Below are 18,093 nucleotides of genomic sequence, written 5' to 3' on the forward strand. Positions count from 1 at the left end.
AAGATTTGGTCATTTTTTCAGCTTTCTTTGTTTTGCTCCACTGCAAGTCAAAGAAAAACATCTGTGGATACCAAAAGATTTTTGTAATTTCAACAATTTTCTGCAAGAAATGGTTCATTATTTGATTTAAAAAAAAGTGCAAGGGTGCCAATATTTTTGGCCACGACTATATGGTACTTAAATGCTGATGGAATGGTTAAATTATGGATTAAGAAAAGTTCATCATTTATGACTCATTGCTGGCCCTGTGATCCTGGAATTCCCAACAGAGTGGATCCACCGATGATCGAATTATTGAGGTGCCATACCTGCTTATCATTGCCAATTGGATTGGCACAATCACGGGAGGACATTTCTCTTGGTTGTTTGTGTAAGCGATGCAATTGAGACCCGAAGACGGGGCGTGATCAAGCACAATTAATGTGCACTAGCGGAGTAACCGCTTTACGGGCGATCTTGTTCCAAGCGTGCAACACGTTCTTCTGATGCACACCTGTATTTCGGTGGTGTATAGGCAACTGACAGATTTGTGTAGGCAAACCCTCCCCCCCCCCCCCAGGTTGAGTGCATGAAGCAAAAATATACCGACGACTTCTCATTCAAAACACCTCGCTGCACTGGAAAACAATGTGGGGACAGGAATACTGTAGGGTAAATAGTGGAGACTTGTAATACCCTCCCCTACCTGGAGGCAGCGCTACATGATACACATTTACATCGAGAATTTGCATCCCCTCCCTCAACCTTCAAGACCACAGGCAAATATTAAAAACACCCGAAACATCAATCGGGGTCATGCTGATCCTCCGTAGCAAGTCTGGATGTAATTGGTCCAGAACTGTAGGAGGAGTAGCGTGTCGAACAAACAAACCCACAGACACACAAACACTGATCTGTGAGTTACCGTAAAGGAGGATTACTCAAGGAAACCAGTGCACAACTTATAGCCATTTGTATATGTGGAAACATTACACACCCAGACCATGAATCAAACCCAGGTCCTCTGGTGAACTATACCCGTGCTTTGTCATCTGGGCGACCCAACAGCTGGACACACAATTGTCCCACATACAGAGATGCCACTCTCTTTCCACGCTTCTTCTGTCACACTCACTGCCAACCATCGGAGCAGCGAGGGCCTGTCCATGAGAGGGTCATCCCCATTCCCTTTTCAGAAGATGAACAAGAGAGTTCATAGGACACCTTAACCCATGCAGTGTTCAGGTGTATAATTCAATTGAAATAAAATGATTTTAAAGGTAATGTAAAAAAAAAATTCCAGAAGTTTACTGCCACCCCACCTTATTTAACACGATACATAATGGATTTGTAGTAAACCTTGTGTTGGCTTAACAGTTAAGGTGACTGGCTTAAGAACTTAGGGTCTTGAGTTCAAGCCCTTGTTGTTCTGTTGAATTAATGCCAGGTGGGATGATATGATTGAATTAACACCTGAAGTTGGCAAAATGAGTACCAGCTTACTGGTAATAGGGGCACTGCATCAGCAGCACAGAAAATTATATAACCAGCAGCCACAGGCTGCATATGAAACAACAGCAGTTATTTGTGTTCTTTATGACGTTCTTAAAACAGTAGGTGTGATGTATCGCCTTTCCTTGGGTTTGACGTGAGTGCCGTGTGTCGCACATGCGCACACGGGATGAGTAATGGAACTGACTGTTGTCAATAAAACCTTCGTGAAGTTGAATGCATCGTTATCGGTGTGATTGTTTGTACATCACGACATTACGGTAGGTTTTTAGTTTGAAGTGATTTTCAATTTTGTTTGACTGCCAGGTAGGCAGAGTATAATATTGTTACGGATCTGGAAACCATTTGCATTCAACATACAGATGTCCCAAAAGTCAGTTATGTCGTTAGGTATGTGTGTCGTCAGATCCTCTTCCTTTTGTCGAGTGGGAGAATCAAAGGCGTGCGTTGTGATTTCTTTTAGTTAGGTTATTAAATCTTTACATCCAACGAACCCTCCAACAAGCCATCGAACAACCATCCCATCTGCATGACCCCTCGGCCCATCACGATCCACCACCAACCAGCTACCTTCTCGCACCCTGATGTGCCAAGGCAAGATCTCGCGGTTCCGGTTTCTCAGCTCCCATGAACGTTGTAACTCTTTCACGCCGATCTTTGCAACATTGATACTATTACTCGTCAAGTATGAACCCGTATGGAAGAGTGGCTGGGGTTTCCCGGCAGGGGCCAAGGCCCCGCCCCGGAAAGGTATGCCGTGGGACCCTGTCCAATCAAAGGCGGACAGCGAGGTGTGTTCACCAAGGCCCCTCCCCCGCTGAGGGAGGTCCAAAAATTCCCGAGCACTCTCTGAGGCAGAGGTCTTTTTGGGGTCTTGCAGAGTTTTGGTGGGTTTTGGCTGTCACGAAGAGTTTTTGGTGGGTTTTGGCTGTCACGAAGAGTTTTTGGTGGGTTTTGGCTGTCACGAAGAATTTTTGGTGGGTTTTGGCTGTCATGAAGAATTTTTGGTGGGTTTTAGCTGTCACGAAAGGGTTTTTGCTGTTATGAAGGGGTGGTCGAGGCGGCGAACGTGTCTCTGCTGGTCCTCTACAAGGAAGGAAAGCGCGACGCCGACGCCCCCTCCGTGGACCCCGGCCATTCACCACCCGTGCTCCGCCACGAACCTCGAGTCCCACATGTGTGACTGGGGACCAAACCAGCGACCATTGTCAGGTGCCGCAGCACGGAGTGCCCCCTCTCTCCGACGGCCAGGTACCCAACCGAACTCTGACCCCCAGCTTGTCTCTCTCCTCGGCTGCGAGGGTCCAATAAAGAACTCTGGGTTTCTTTTCATTTGTGTGTGTGTCTGTGTGTGGGCCCATCTTTAAGTAGAACTGAATAAGTGTTTTGGGATCATTGTAAATACTTATTGCATATTCGCGTTAAGTCTTGCTTTGTGTCTTCATTTACTGTAAATAAAACTTGTTAGAAATATTCCCAGTCTGTTTCCGTCCCTTCCTGAATTGGTCCAGCATGGTTCGGATCTGAGTTTAGGCGGGGTTTTATCCCCGATAATCCGTTCATTCCAGCCAGCACGGCTTTGGCAGTTTCCGCTCGGCTGCACCCAAACAGGAGTTGGTAGTCGGTAGTTGGAACTCTACCGCAGTTGGTAGACACCCGGTTCGAGCAAGACGTGCCGAGGGCGTGGTTTCCCCGGTAGTCGAAATCACGAAGTTAATTAGATAAATTGGTTATAAACAAATAGACCCTACGCTACGCAGTTGAGATATTGGCGACCATGGTCACTTAAACGACCCGCCGGCTTGCGGAGTTATTCGAGCGACGGCCTACAATTCCGGAGAGTCTGGTGGAGATGACGTAGCTTTCCCCACCTGGTGGTCATTCTCGCCACCGACCCCCGGCCCGCAACAATATATATATATATATATATATATATATATATTTCAGAATTCAGAGCAAAAGTATTGCAAAACTACAGGTTCGTTTTCCGATTCATGTTCAAAATATAACATTCAATTGAAATTAAGTTGTTCCTCAATCATCAACTGACGTTTGTAGATGGACGGACACAGACAAAGTGAGCAAATCGTTTTACCCCACTGTTCGTTTTGGTGAGTGAGGTAAAAAAATATATAAATAAATAAAAACTGGTGTAAATGTCCAGCATAGATGGGAGGAGCAGCATCCCAGCATCTCACATTGTGACGTCATATTTTTGTGGCGTGGTGAACATCATCTCACGGTTCTCAATGCGAAACTGAATGGAAGAAGAGTTTATTTGGTGCTCACATCGTCACCTGTACAACCCTGAATCATTTTCTTACTTATAATATGCTGTAATTAGCGAGGTACTCGCGCTGTGCAAGGGAGGGGCTGGACAGCCGGTTCCTTCAAGGACTTAGACAAAAAAATGGCCAAACTACAAATGCCGAATCCGCGAATGTCAAGGGTGGAAACACGTTATATCCTCAATCTCCTTTAAACTCAATCTCTCTCTATATTTTCATTCCACACAGCATCATTCCAATCGATATCATTAATATAACAAAGTACAGCATTACAAACACTCGTGAAGTAAACGAAGAGAAACACCGTTCTGAAGTTACATCTGGATCGGGAGCAGCTTTGAATGGATCGAAACTCAAAATCATAATTGTATTGAGATGATGTGGTGATTCCGGCCATGATGTGGTGATTAATTACTTCGATGTGGAAACAACTGAAAACATTTTTTATTCATTGTGATCATATAATTTATTTAATCATTTTGATGAAATTTAATACATTAAATGTTGCGGTTGGATTTGTAAAAACATTTGTAACGTCTTATTTTTTTTTATTCATATGTCTTTATGAAAGGAATCTCCCTGCAGGGGAAATTTATTGAAAAAAAAACAAAAGTTTTTTAAATAACGACAAAATAATTAAATGTTTTGTCGTTTAATTTAACATCGTATTGATGCATCAGAAAGAAGATAATGAATCTGACATCATTTATCAACACAATGAGCCGACTCACAATCACTTAAGAATAGCAATTCTACAGAATGTCTGTGGTTCATATCTCGTGAGATTGTGAATGTGGAGCCAGAAGGGTGAAAGGAGAAGTTGCGAGGGTAAGAAAGCAGGTTATGAGGTTGGTGAACTTGGCAATGGCATAATATTAAGGTGTAGAGTGGAGGGGAAAGAGTTACATATTCCACCTTTTTTAGGAGATGGTAATGAAGAAATGGCATGGAACGAGCAGAAGTCCGTGGTAAGTAAAATTACCACGATGGAAAAAGAAAAAAAATTCAGCCTTTTATTCTTGTGCTGGTTGAAAGAGGTTCAAAAAAAAAAAACACTGGAGCTTCAATAAGGAATGTCTTGAGTTGTTGAATGCACTGAGTGATTAAATACAAGAAGAGAACAAAATTATATTAACAACTTATTGATTTATTCAAAAACTTTGATTGGATAAACTTACCATGGATTATATGAAGATCAGTTTAGGGTTAGGGACGAAGTACAGGCTGTCCGCAAAATCTTGTTCCAGTTTTAAATTTCATTTTCAACCAAACCAAAAGAGATACAATGATGGGTTTTTTTTTAATTTTGTCACATAATTCATAACGTTTCTTGTGTTCTTCAGTACATGACATCATGTGCACCTTTCGTGGCAGGTAGCACATCCGAGCGATAATCCACTTTAATCCACATGTTGGCAAACATGTCTCTTGTCACACTGCAGATGAAATTGTTTATCCATGCACAAAGTGTTTCCATGTCAGCAACAGGTTTGGCAAACAATCCTTGACATACCCCTCCCCACAAGAATAAGTTGAAGGGCATCACAGCGGTAGACCGTGGAGGTCAGGAGACTGCTCCACCACATACAATCCATATACCGGGGAAGTTCTCAGTACTAGTACACTGGTACTCATTTTGCCAACCTCAGAAGGATGACAGGCTGAGTCAACCCCACCTGGTGTTTATTCAGCAGCCAACAGAGCTCGAACTCAGGACTCTAGGATCCAATGCCAGCTGCCCTAGCTGCTAAGCCAACACCAGGCTGTTAACAGCAAAGATATTGTGGCATAATTATTAGCAAATAAAACACAATTTTTGGGAGAGATCAAGGCAGCAGTCTGTTGCCTTATTCACCACCCGGGTTCAATTTTTCGTCTGACTGAAAAAATTATAATTTTCACGTCGGTTTGGATTAATTTCAAGGATCTTTTACTTAATAATTTTTGTTCTCTCTGAGAAGCATTTCCGGTCCCAGTTTTCCTTTGTATCCTCTCATTCCTCATTGACATTTGTGTACACTCCCCACATGTGCAGACAAAATACTTCGATGCCCCCTAAAGCCACTCTATCTTTCTATGTGTGATTGCTCTATAAACTGGTGTTTTTGTTTCATCATCTGGGAGCTTCTGAATCAAATGAAGGAAAATGTTTTACATTGAATTGAGGTGAACATTCAGAAAATCAAAACTTTGAGGGAAAACCTCTCATGTTATCCTCTGAAGAGGTAACAACAAAAGAAACCACCACCAAACTGTGCAGATGCTGCAATCCCAGTGATGACATCATATTCAATGGTCAGTCATGTACCACTTTCGAAGTTTGTTGTACTTCCATTTTAATTATTCTGATTTTCACCAGTTGTTCACCCAGAAATGAACTCATTATAATCTTCAAATGCATCTAAGAAATAACTGTTTTGAGGTTTCTGTGTGGGCAGCACAAACGGCAATTGAATTACGGGAGAGCAGTTCTTTCCATAGCTTTTGGCAAGTTGCAAATGCAAGTGAAGGGTATAGTTCCATGCGTGGCTTGTGTCTGTTCCACACATACGTGCTTGACTGGTTAGCGGAAGAGCGTGGAACATTTGCTCTCACTTTCTGTGAGACAGCTTGACAGAACTGTTAAGTTGTAATGAGCATTGAAATGTCCTCATATGTATTTTTTTTAAATATATGCTCACATACTTTGAAGGTACTTACCAAACCTGGAGTAAAGTCTCATGGAACACACTTTTCTATGTTTGTCATTGTTTATAAACACACCAGTTTATAATTGTTGTCCCCCTGCCCCTCTGACAAGGTCAGAGGCATTAAAATGGTCTGCATCCCACCGACCAACCGATCATCCTTCCATGTACTTTTGTGTACGCGATATTCAAAAACCATTGAACATTTCGCTTTCATATTGCAGATATCTATTGCTCACGACGTTATCTCAACCTGATTAGATCACGGCTGTGATTTGCTGAATTGTGTTGCCATGGCAACCATGTCAGTCATTAACCTCCGCCATCGAAGATCGGAGGTTACTGTTTTCACCCCTTTCTGTTTGTTTGTTTGTGAACAGTATTACGGAAAAAACTCCTCGACGGATTTCGACGAAACTTGGTGGGGGGGGGTTAGGTATGGTCCAAGGATCATGCCATTAGATTTTGGACTTTGTCCCCCCCCCCAAAAAAAAGAAATTGTTAGAGAAAATTTTTTTTTTGCATTTCTACATGTTTTAAGTGATTTCCACCCCCCCCCAAAAAAATTGAGAAACAAATTTAATTTTTTTGCATTTCTACATGTTTTAAGTGATTTCCAACCCCCCCCCGCCAAAAAAAAATTGTTAGAGAAAAAAAAAATTTTGCAACTTTTTTTTCAAGAAAATTTCGATTTCTTTTTTTTGGCATTTCTACATGTTTTAAGTGATTTCCAACCCCCCCTCCCCCCAAAAAATGGAGAAAAGAACTATAACTCTGTCAGCACTGTTGACATCATATTTAATGAATAAGATATAAGGTTCACTTGAGTGACCCAGCAGTATTGGCGGCGGAGGTTTTGCACTCTCCCGAGTGCTCCCCCTCTAGTTTGGCTTGTGTTCGCGATATTTCAAAAGCCGTTCAAGATTTGGCTTTTATCTAACACAGATCTATGCCTAATACTACCCAAAAGGCGAGGGACCTAGAGTTTCAGCTCCTTGTTAAATTAACCTACAGTTAAACGCTGTGTACTTATATCTGTTAACCATCCCGTACCCTTCCCCTGTTTTTCACTTACATCTTCTGCATCCTTCTCCTTTCTTGCTCTATTCTTTTCCTTTACTTTCTTGGGATTCAAATGCATCTTAATGCCTGAATAAAGTGAAATATAAAGGGCCGATAGGATAGCTCAAAGGCAGCATACTCATCTTTCAAACTATCCATCTGTTGACATCTTGGTGCTCTGCAGAAATCGTGTCACATCAATGAGTATGCTGTTATTATATGGGAATATTAAACCAGTTGTTTCATGTCGTAGCATTTACTGGTGGATGTTAAAGCTTCAACATTGCCTTTTGAAAAGAGTAAGCCATTTTTGGACTCTTACCCTGGCCAAATCATAGCGGATGGTGGGGACGGAGATACGCCAGCAGAGGACCAGGATTGCTCGCAGGGATCGCACATCTCACCTTCTCCTTGATATACGTCCTCACCATCCACCGCAATGACTGTTAAAGCAGTTGCTTGATGTCTCGGATTCATTCACGGACAAACGAGTATGTCTGAATCAGGAACGCACTGCAAGCATCGATGTCAACAAGTCACTTTAGTCAACTTTAAAGTCACCGTAGTATTACTTCAACTTGTGTAAACTCCAACATTTACTTATAAACCTAGTGGAGTACAAGCTATCAAGGAATTAAGACGAAAGGCTTCATTTATTGCAATACATGTTCTGAAAAGCTGTTTAACCCAAGTTTTTATTTGTCAACTTCATACAATGGGCATTTTTTGCTTTGTTCCCAGTAAAAAATAAATTTATATAAAATTTACTTCTCACATCTCATGTACTCACTTGAACATATGTGCATGAGACGAGTTAGTACCCTCAGCGTACGTTTAAATGGTTTACACGTAGAACCAAAGCGTTCAATGTGGAATGGGAAAGGAGATTTTAATAATTTACTTGTATATTTATTACGTACGTTAAAATGAAACGTATACTCGGGAAGGAAGATGGGGGGGATCAGGAAGGGGACGGGACACTGTAGCAAATGAAATGCATAACTGATATTAACTTAAATTGTTGTCATCATATAATTGACAATTATTGACAGTCGTGATATAACTTACAACTACTGACTAAGTTAATATAATCCAAGTCAATTACATTTAAATCATCAAAAAATCATTTTATGGGATTTATTGAATAAAGTGATTTTTCCGTTGGGAAGACTGATGCTTGCCACTTGGACATGCTGAGTGTGTCCTGTGCTGTCTGGAGAGTAGACACTAATAGTGGAGGACGGTATGTGATCCGGTGGCAGAGTGCTGGCACGCTGTACATGTACAGTACACACGTACATGGTATATAGCGTCATTGACCGAACTGCGTACACCGACGACCGAAAATAATTTTCCATGTATTTTAAGCCCTGTTTTAATTCAATGTTTATTCAACCATTATTTTCTGAACATTGTGAACAAGTCATTCTAAACTCAAGTCGCATGTAAGTTGCAAGCAAGTGGCACGTCTTCAGACACTAAGTTCCAAGTCCGAATCTCAAATCAATGTAGTCACGTCCAGGTCAAGTTGCAAGTCACAATTTTTTCTCCATACGGCAGCTTTCATCGGTTTGATATAATGGGTAGTTTTGTTAACCTAGGAACAAAGATACGTGAAGTGTTAACATACAAGATAGCTTCTGGAACACACGCCAGTGTTTTTTTAATTTGTCTGCAGCGAGTTCACATAGATTTCTTGGCTCTTGGCATGCTATGCCTTTCGGAAAATTACTAAACCTTTGCAGGATTCGGATACTACAGTTGAGTGTTGTTACCACCTTGGTGGGCTGATAGGATTGCCTAGACCTTGAGGTATGCACACTCACCTTCACTGTGAGCTATCTAACCCAGGTTCTAATCACGACTCAGCTATAAATTGTCATCCTGGTGTTTCACACGCAGGGTGATCATCAATGTGTGCACCGTCAGTCGGATGGACGTTAAACTGGGCGTCCCGTCTGCCGACATTAGTTGGTGGACGTTGAAGATCCCATGGCGTCCTTCGCAAAGAGTTGGCAAGCTATGGCCGGCACCCTGAACAAATTACAAATTCATACCCTAACCAGCAGAGGGCACTGCATCAGTGGCACGGCCGTGCCCTCAGCCAATGATCTCACCTGGCGGCTGGTGCCCTTGCCTCACACCTTGCTCAGCTTGATGCCGTGGAAACCAATTTGAAGCCAGCTGATTAGACAGCGAAGAGGCGAGTGCGCATATCTTCAGGCTATCCTGCCAGCCCACAAGAGCTGACTAATGCACAAGTACGTATGTATATGAGATCATGCCGAAATTGCCATCAAATATGTTTTTTTTAATGTTCATCAAACTTTCATAAACAAGTTAAACTCTGTTCGCAGGCAAACTAACACGTCAGAAAGCTCTCAAAGCTGACATACAGTGGAAAACACCACCAGAGGAGAAGTCTTGTGACCGAAGTGGCAGCTCCTGGTGCCGAAAGCAGGGAACATGGCATCAGCATGCACACTGAATTCCACAAACACTTGTTAGATATTTTCATAGTTATAAGGAACAGATTGCATGAATTAACTTTATAGCACTTTATACATATTTAAGCGATACGACCTGTTGGTTTTTTTTTTTTGGTAAGTTTCATTTCCCTTTAAATATTAACTGTCATTCTGCTTTAATGGCAGAAGAGGGAGCTATAACTTTGAGCACGTCACCTTTGCATGGGGTTATGTAATAAATCTGGTTGTCCTGTCTCATGTGGAATTTGAAAGATAATGATTATTATGTGACGTCTTTTGAAAAGAGTAGGCCATTGTGTGCAGGCCAACAGGTGAAATATTTGAATTGGGATCTACTGTATTCACTGAAGATTGAAATAGCAGGTTGCACTTTATATTGACACAGTACAGGTATGATGAGCTAAGTTTTCTTTAATTGTCTTCATTTGTCTATTGTAGTGTTTGCACTCTCTCGATTTTGCTATTCGTGAATATTCTGTGATAATTTGTGATGAAAATGTCAAATCAACAGAATTTTGATTTTCAACTTTGTATTTATTCCCCCCCCGCCCTCCCCCTCCATTTGGTATGATAGTACATGCCTGGTGTTGGCTTAATGGTTAGGGTGGTGGGCTTGGGATCCGATGATCCTGAGTTCAAACCCCACTCGGTTGTTGAATTAATACCAGGTGGGGTTGACTCTGCCTGTCATACTTCCGAGGTCGGCAAAATGAGTGCCAGCTTGCTGGTATACTGTGTCGGAGTGGCGACCTGTCGAGGATTGTGCCCAATAGCCAAGGAGACTGCTTAGGCAACACCAATGCTCTGCACGGAGTGTGCTCCCAATGGATGGATGGATAGTCTGAAGAAGAAGATGACATTTGACTGAAGGTGGTGGGAATTTGCAAACTGTTCAGGGTGCCTGCCATAACACTCACTCTTCATGAAAGGCATTTAGGTGTCTATAATGTCCACCAACGGGACACCCAGCATGATGTAGTTCATGATGCAAGCCCTGTCTGCGATCCACCAATCCGACAGTTTATATTTGGGCCGATAATCTAACCCAGACTAGGTGTGTGCGCTATGTCCGCACCAAGCACCAACCTTTCGGATAAACACCTGACAAACCCGACCGAAGGCAATCTCAGCTCATTCAACGAAGCCTGAAACAAGTGTTGCACTCTCAGGAGAGCCAGAAAACAACATCTGTCCAACTTCAAGATTGAGCTTTGAAATTTTTCTCCCTCCTCTAAAAACCTTTGGTGCCGTGGTAAGTCTGTCTCCAGAGTATGCTCCCTCTCCATCCCATCCCTCACTTAAAATAGCACAACAGCCGGCTGCACTCTTGAAAAGGCCGAACGCTTCAATTCGGTGTTTGCTTCCAAATCCTGTGTCTCCAGCCACAAACTACCCTGTTGCACCCAACTGCTCTTAGACCATGTCCTTTTTACACCTGAGAACGTGGAGAAGTTTCTGTCGACCCGAGACCCGAGACACTGATTCTCCTACTGGACCGCTCGGTATTTACTCATGCATCATAAAAACCTGCTGTGCTGCTCTTACACATCCTCTTTGTGTTTTTCCAACATACCATTTGCATCAGGTCATCTTATAACTGCTTGGAAATGAGCGAATATCACTGCCTTACATAAAAAGGTGCAAAAACTGATCCCCTTCATGAGGGACCTATCAGCTTCGAATCATCAGTGAGAGGGCGTGGGCCTGCGAGCGGAAGGGTGGGGATCGATTGTTTACACCATCACGGGACTGCACCCGTGAGAGAAAAGTGACCAGCTGAAGCTTCTCTAGCTCCACCCAAGCTGCACGTTTGACCCCCGATGAGATGCGTGGACGACGAGCACTGCACCCACAACCCCTCGCGATGGGTGGGGGTCTATAATGGAGAAGCGAATGCTAAACCCAGGCTGTTGTGCGCTGCGTGGGGTGCTCGACAGGGGGATGACGAGAGGGAGAGCTCTGACCGGTTCTCCCACTCAGATGGCAGAAACAAACGGTGAGACCAAACGCACCACCCGCACCAGCAGTAAAATGAGAGGGCCGTCTCCCGAGACATTTTTTTGCTTTCGTTACAGTCTGGCATCCCGCCTTGCTCTCCAAGCTCTCTTCCTATGGCATCCAAGGGCAGCTCCACACCTGGCTTGCTGACTTCCTCTATTCTCATAACCAACGTGTGGCTCTCAATGGAATGCTTTAATTTTCCTCTCCCTGTTAAGGCTTGAGCACACCAAGGCAGTATTCTGGGCATATTGTTATTCCTAATCTTCATCAACGATATCTTTGATTCTTTGGAAAATCCCTTTTATCGATTTTTCTGATGACTCCACACTCTGCCATGATATCCCTCATTATTCAAATAATCAGGCAGCAGCCTCTTCCATCAATTCACAACCACAACAAAATTACAACCTGGTCAAACACTTGGAATATGTCCAGAAGGACTGTATGGCACACCCTCCCAACAACTTTCTTAACAATCCTCTTGAAGTTCAATCAAACTCCTGGGTCTCACAATCAGCCATGATCTTCCCTGGGTAAACCACAATTCGGCCTCCAAAGCCAGTCGCCAACTAGAAATCCTGCGTCATACAAAGTCCTCCCTTGGCATACTTGAACTCTTATCCACCTTCATGGCCTTCATCTGCAGCTTGATGGAGTACTGCTCTTCCATCTCGACTGGCGCCCCTGCCTCACACCTTGCTCAGCTTAATGCCGAGGAAACCAAGGCCTTCAAGATTATTGGAATATCCCATGTTGAGCAGAGTCTATGGACCTATCACTTTATTATCGCAGACAGGTCAGTGGTCTCTGTCTTCTACCTCCTCCTTTCTGGTCTTGCACCCTCTCCTCTTTCCATGCCTTTACTCCCCCCTCCCCCCTCCATCCCCAGGTTTCTGCAAGGCGCATGCGGTCCATCATCAACCCCCTTCTTGGGGAAACCCCAAAAATCCAGAATCGCAGCTCACCTCCACGAATTCTCATTCCTCTCTTTTCCCGCCTGTAGAACCAACTTGCATAATCTCTTCAATCTCATCCTTCCCTCCAGATCTTCAAGACAGCTGTTCACCACCATTTCAAATCATTCCCATCTAAATTCGTTATATTTTCTTCCCTCATCAAATACATCCCCAAGCCCACCTCCTTCTAAATTTCCAGTTTTTCCTTCCTGAGAGTTTGCTTCTGTATCCATCTTGTCCACCTGATGCATCCTTCCCTCAACCTCCATTCCTCTCCACACCTATTGTTTGTCAAAGTCTCCCTCTATTTTGTCCTTCAACTCTGCTGTTGGTGTATATCTCTCTCTCTCTCTCTCTCTCTCTCTCTCTCTCTCTCTCTCTCTCTCTCTCTCTCTCTCTCTCTCTCTCTCTCTCTCTCTCTCTCTCTCTGCTGTTCCTTTTGGTTTGTTGAGTCCTGATCCATTCAGTGTTGTAGCTCTTCCACGAGCCTCGACTCTGAATACAAAAACGTTACGAATAGTGGCCTAGCTATTGCCGGCACGCTGGGGAAATTCCAAATCCCTGCCACAACGTATAGGAGGCCCTGCATCAGCGGCTCAGCCGTATTCCCAGCAATAATGCAAGCAACAGCCACAAGCTGCACATAAAATAAATGAATGAATGATTAAGTTGGTAATTTCTGCAAATGTGTATCGGATATTTCTTGTTGCACTCCTAAATTTTGCAGATGATTCTTAAGCCATGGCTCTTTGTCAGGCTGATGATAGCTCATTCATTGACAAAGTGTGACAAACACGATTTTAAAAAAGACACAGAATGTACATACTGTACTTGACATTGCATGGTTACCAAGGTTCCTGAACAGCTGGTCTCGTGAAGAGGATGCGTTTATGCCATTGGTTCTGGGTTACAAATTCGTACTCCTAAATTCAAAGCTGTACAGATATCTCTCATGATGCATCCTCGAAAATACAAGTGCAAACGCCATCTGTTTAACATTAGCCATCTGCAAACAAGCCTTAATTAAATAAATATATAATAAAAACCTGAAATGTGATCACACAACAGCAGTTATACTAGTTAGTAATGGCTATTGTGGAGAATTGTATAACATGTCTTATCTTCCTGTAATCATATAAATAGTCATGCCGTATCCGTTTTCTCCAACAATATTTTATCGATTAATTATTATTCATCTTGTCGATTAGAAAACTGTCAATCGTTTTCCCTCCTCCATGAGCCTTATACATAATGAAAAATTATAAATGATTTAAGGAGTTGGTTAGGAAGGATATATCAATCAATTCTGTCTAATTCCAGTCGTTAGTGAGAAAATGCAGTGCAATTGTTACATTCTTGGCAATTCATACATCTCTATGATGGACAACCTTGGCCAACCAAGAAACTCAGTGAAAAGGCCATTTGGAAAGTTGAGCCAATGTCACTTAAAATAAACGCATTCATTTCCAACTTATATTTGAAACAAAGGTGGATTAGTTCAATCACAAGGGTGAACATTTTGGTTTAAATGTTGAAAATTGTTGTAAATAGACGAAAGAGAAAAAAAAATCAGTTCAACGTTTGTTGGGAAAGAAATGTAAATGTAAATCAATATTGAATATTTGTTTTTTATTAATTTTGATTTTATATGTCAGGTGATAGACTTAAATTCATAGCATACATACATGTAGCATTTGCCATTGGTACCAGTCTAAAAAGCTACTCACGCATAAAGAATATTTGACCGTTCGTACAGTACGTTGTTGTTTTTAGCAAATCCATGTTGGACTGGAATTCAATTCTACATTCAGCCCACTGGTTGAAATATTACTGAGGTGTGGCTATGTTGTTGATGCTGTGCTCTTGCACATTCTGGCAGGATCAACTTGGTATTTGTCTTGGATGGCGGTATAACGCCACCAACTCACTCGAACAACTGGGGTAGTTGGTCAAACAACTTTATTTCTGCAAAGGAATAAAAAGAGGCTGTTAGCAGGAGCGGAAAATCACAAGGTGATCACCACAACATACAGCAACTTGTGCACAATCCCAGCATGCATCTGCACTTCTCTTTGTTGAATTTCAGAATTTTTTTTTACAAGGAAATCAGACACAGGTGGAGGCCATTTAGTTCATCATGCCTGTGCCACATCAACACCACACTAATTTATTAACACCAGATCCAAAGAAGAAAATGCAAAAGTTTAAATTTATTTATTTGTTAAAAAAGTGTTTTTGTGCTTTTGGAAGTTTTTGTAGTTTTTGTATTTTTTTTTCCCCCTCAAGGGAGGGGGTATGGGCTTGGTTAAAGAACATACATCAACCACATAACACCCCTTGACGAGACCCCCACCAACAACACTCCGTACACATGCACACTTCGTAATTAGAGGTAACAGATTGGAAAATTGTTATCAATCAAATCAATTAATTAAATACACCTGCCAATGATCAAATTAGGTATAATCAATTGACAGGTATTATGGCAGAACCCCCGTTTTGCAAACTACCAAACATAAATGTACAAACAATACCAGAAATTGGAATAGAGGTCAAAAAGAAATAAAGTTTGTCATCCAAAGAATCTTGTTACGGGTTGTTTTCATGAATTCTTGTAAATGGTTCAAGAAATAAAATGCAGTGCTGTACTGCGCATAACATACAAAAAGGCCCCATCCTGGCCTTACTCTTTGTCACTATAACAACAATGAGGTCACAAATATTGAAGCTTTCTTAGTTATTAAAGATAACAATTATATCGTTATTATCAAATCATTGTTTCCAAAAGTTCATGGAGAATATCTATCTGTGAAGGAATGAAAGAGGCCATGGGATGGAGCGGGAAATTACGAGGTGATCGCCACAATGCGCAACAACATGCGAGTGATCCCAGCATGCATCTGCACTTCCGCTCCCCAATCTCAACTTCTCGCACACCCATCTAGGCAAATAGTCTGCAAGTGAATTAAACAATTTGAGAAGGGAATCAACATTTTAAAAAATAATAATAATAAATTAGTGCCCCTGTTTTCATCAGGTATTGTGACTGTGTGAGTGTGCTCTTTTGTACACCTCACACTCACCCCTGAAATAACAAGATCCTTGACATTTTTTTCTCAAAAGTCATTTAGACACTACTTTAGGGTGAAGGTTCGCTTATTAGTCCATGTTCCCTCGGTGAACTTCACTGGTTGTTACTCCCAAATGTAGCATTCCCTAAAACACGGTTTGCAGGGGCCCTCTGGAACAATGTTTCATGGAAACAAGACTCCAAAATAGCTCCAGTCGGTCTAGATGTCTGACATACTGCGCCTAAATCAGAAGTCCTTCCCTAATGATAACATTACACTGCAGTGTAAACTCTTCCAATACAAACGACTGTCCTCACTTGAACATTCGAATCTCAGAGTTCATACAGTTAAATGATGTAGATCGAACATCTACTTCACATGGGAATGGAGATACACACCACAAAAAAAGAAAAGAAACTGCATACATAACAGCATAATATTCACAATCAGTCAGCTTACATTACAGCAGGGTTAAGAGTTCTACCCAACTGACACACAGTGGATTCGGTAAAGTTCTGGGTTACCGACTGTAGGGTAAGTCTTGGAGGTGGACATCGCTGTCGACTGTGGTAATATCTGCCATAGATGCCAACATTTAGCTCGACATGCTGGTTGGTTGATTCAGGATCTGCACCGTGCAACAAACTCAACAGGTGCCAACCTGGAGGTAGAAGCAGACCAACTGAATGCAGATGGAACTCTGGGGTCAGTGGGTTGAGGTGGTTATCAGCATGATTCACTGTTGGGTAGTGGACAGTGATGATGTCCTCATCATCAGAGTCCGAGGCAGTCGAATGGTTGTCCTCAGGAGTTGCCTTCTATCCGACAGCATTCCATTTCACCACCTTCTTTCCTGATGTGGACTCTGGATCAACATGTCAGTGGTCACGTCACATCAACAAATTTCTATGCAGGACTCTGACACAACCACACCCTTTTTCTGTTTTGACTTTGAATACTAGGTGAAGAGTCAAATGTCTAACAACAAGATGTACCTGTTCTTCCCCTTAAGAACAAAGTTTTCCTGGACCACCTCAAGGGGTCAGGTTCCTTACCAGAATTCTGTCACCTGGAAGAAGAGTTGTGTAAAATCCTTTTCTGTCATATTTATGCTTGTTGAAGCATATTGTTGTAGATTTCCGCCCGTTCGGCGTGCGCACGACCTTTTCAGCCCAATCCAGGTCGCGCGTCCACCGAACGCGCAATCTAGTCGTAGCTTCCAGACAAACGCCAAAACCCAGCTACGGGTGTTTTTAAGACACCATAAACTAGCCAATCCTTCTGTCCACACGCTACAGGGTCGATCACCGAATTGTCGATGTACCTAATTATTCGCGTGGACAGAGATACCAGCAGTTTATATCTCGACGGGACTGGCACGAAAACGAGCCACTTAAGCGGCTCGTTCCGTATGCGAATGCCGAGCAGTTGTATATCGCCAAGTCCCATCGGACGAGATTATTATGTTTATCGGCTTTAATTAGCCAGTTAATTCCCCGAACGCTCCATGGCAGTCAATGTGAGGAAAGGGACGCAACGAGCAGGTGACATTCAACAATGGGGGGCATTTATTTGAACACAGGCATGCAAGCAATGAATGAATGGGGATAGGGGACAGGACACGAGCAAAAGCCAACAGCCAATGTCTATTATGCAATGCACATACAGGCACTTAACAAGAATTCTACTAAAGGCGCTGTCACACCTTGACGATTTAGCCAGGGTATGCCGACTTATGAAAAATTTGTCTAAAACGCTGGCACACATCAAATACGTTATGGGTAAGTTTTGTATACGTTAAGCGCATGCTGAAAAACACTGCCATACGTCGTAGTACGCTGGCTTTCATCGTTGTACTTTGCGGTTGTCCTCAAATTTTAGCATGCTTGAAATTTTACGACGTACTTGCCGTATGACTCGCACGTTCCGCTACGCTGGCCATAAGTTGTAGGCACGTTATGCGATCGTTGACACATGTCGACACACGTTACTTGTAAGTTACTCATAAGTCGAGACACGTCGAGGTAATGATTAGCGTAACCAAAACT

The 18,093-nt window shown here is 42.5% G+C and overlaps 1 long non-coding RNA gene across 12 annotated transcripts in view; it reads right to left on the reverse strand.

Moving 5' to 3' along the window:
• Positions 1-7,794: 7,794 nt before the first annotated feature.
• Positions 7,795-18,093, reverse strand: part of LOC147015838 (uncharacterized) — a 192,162-nt gene continuing 181,863 nt past the window's right edge. For 11 of the 12 annotated variants that reach the window (XR_015049871.1, XR_015049874.1, XR_015049877.1 and 8 more), the window contains one exon: positions 13,697-14,939. This is a non-coding gene — a long non-coding RNA (uncharacterized LOC147015838). Of the gene's footprint in view, positions 8,042-13,696; positions 14,940-18,093 lie in introns of those variants that run through there. The other variant, XR_015049872.1, reaches the window with a different exon arrangement.

This window comes from Eptatretus burgeri, chromosome 12 (assembly GCF_056783735.1).
Source record: "Eptatretus burgeri isolate ZD-2024b chromosome 12, Ebu_testis_v1, whole genome shotgun sequence".
In the NCBI taxonomy this organism is placed as follows: domain Eukaryota; kingdom Metazoa; phylum Chordata; class Myxini; order Myxiniformes; family Myxinidae; genus Eptatretus; species Eptatretus burgeri.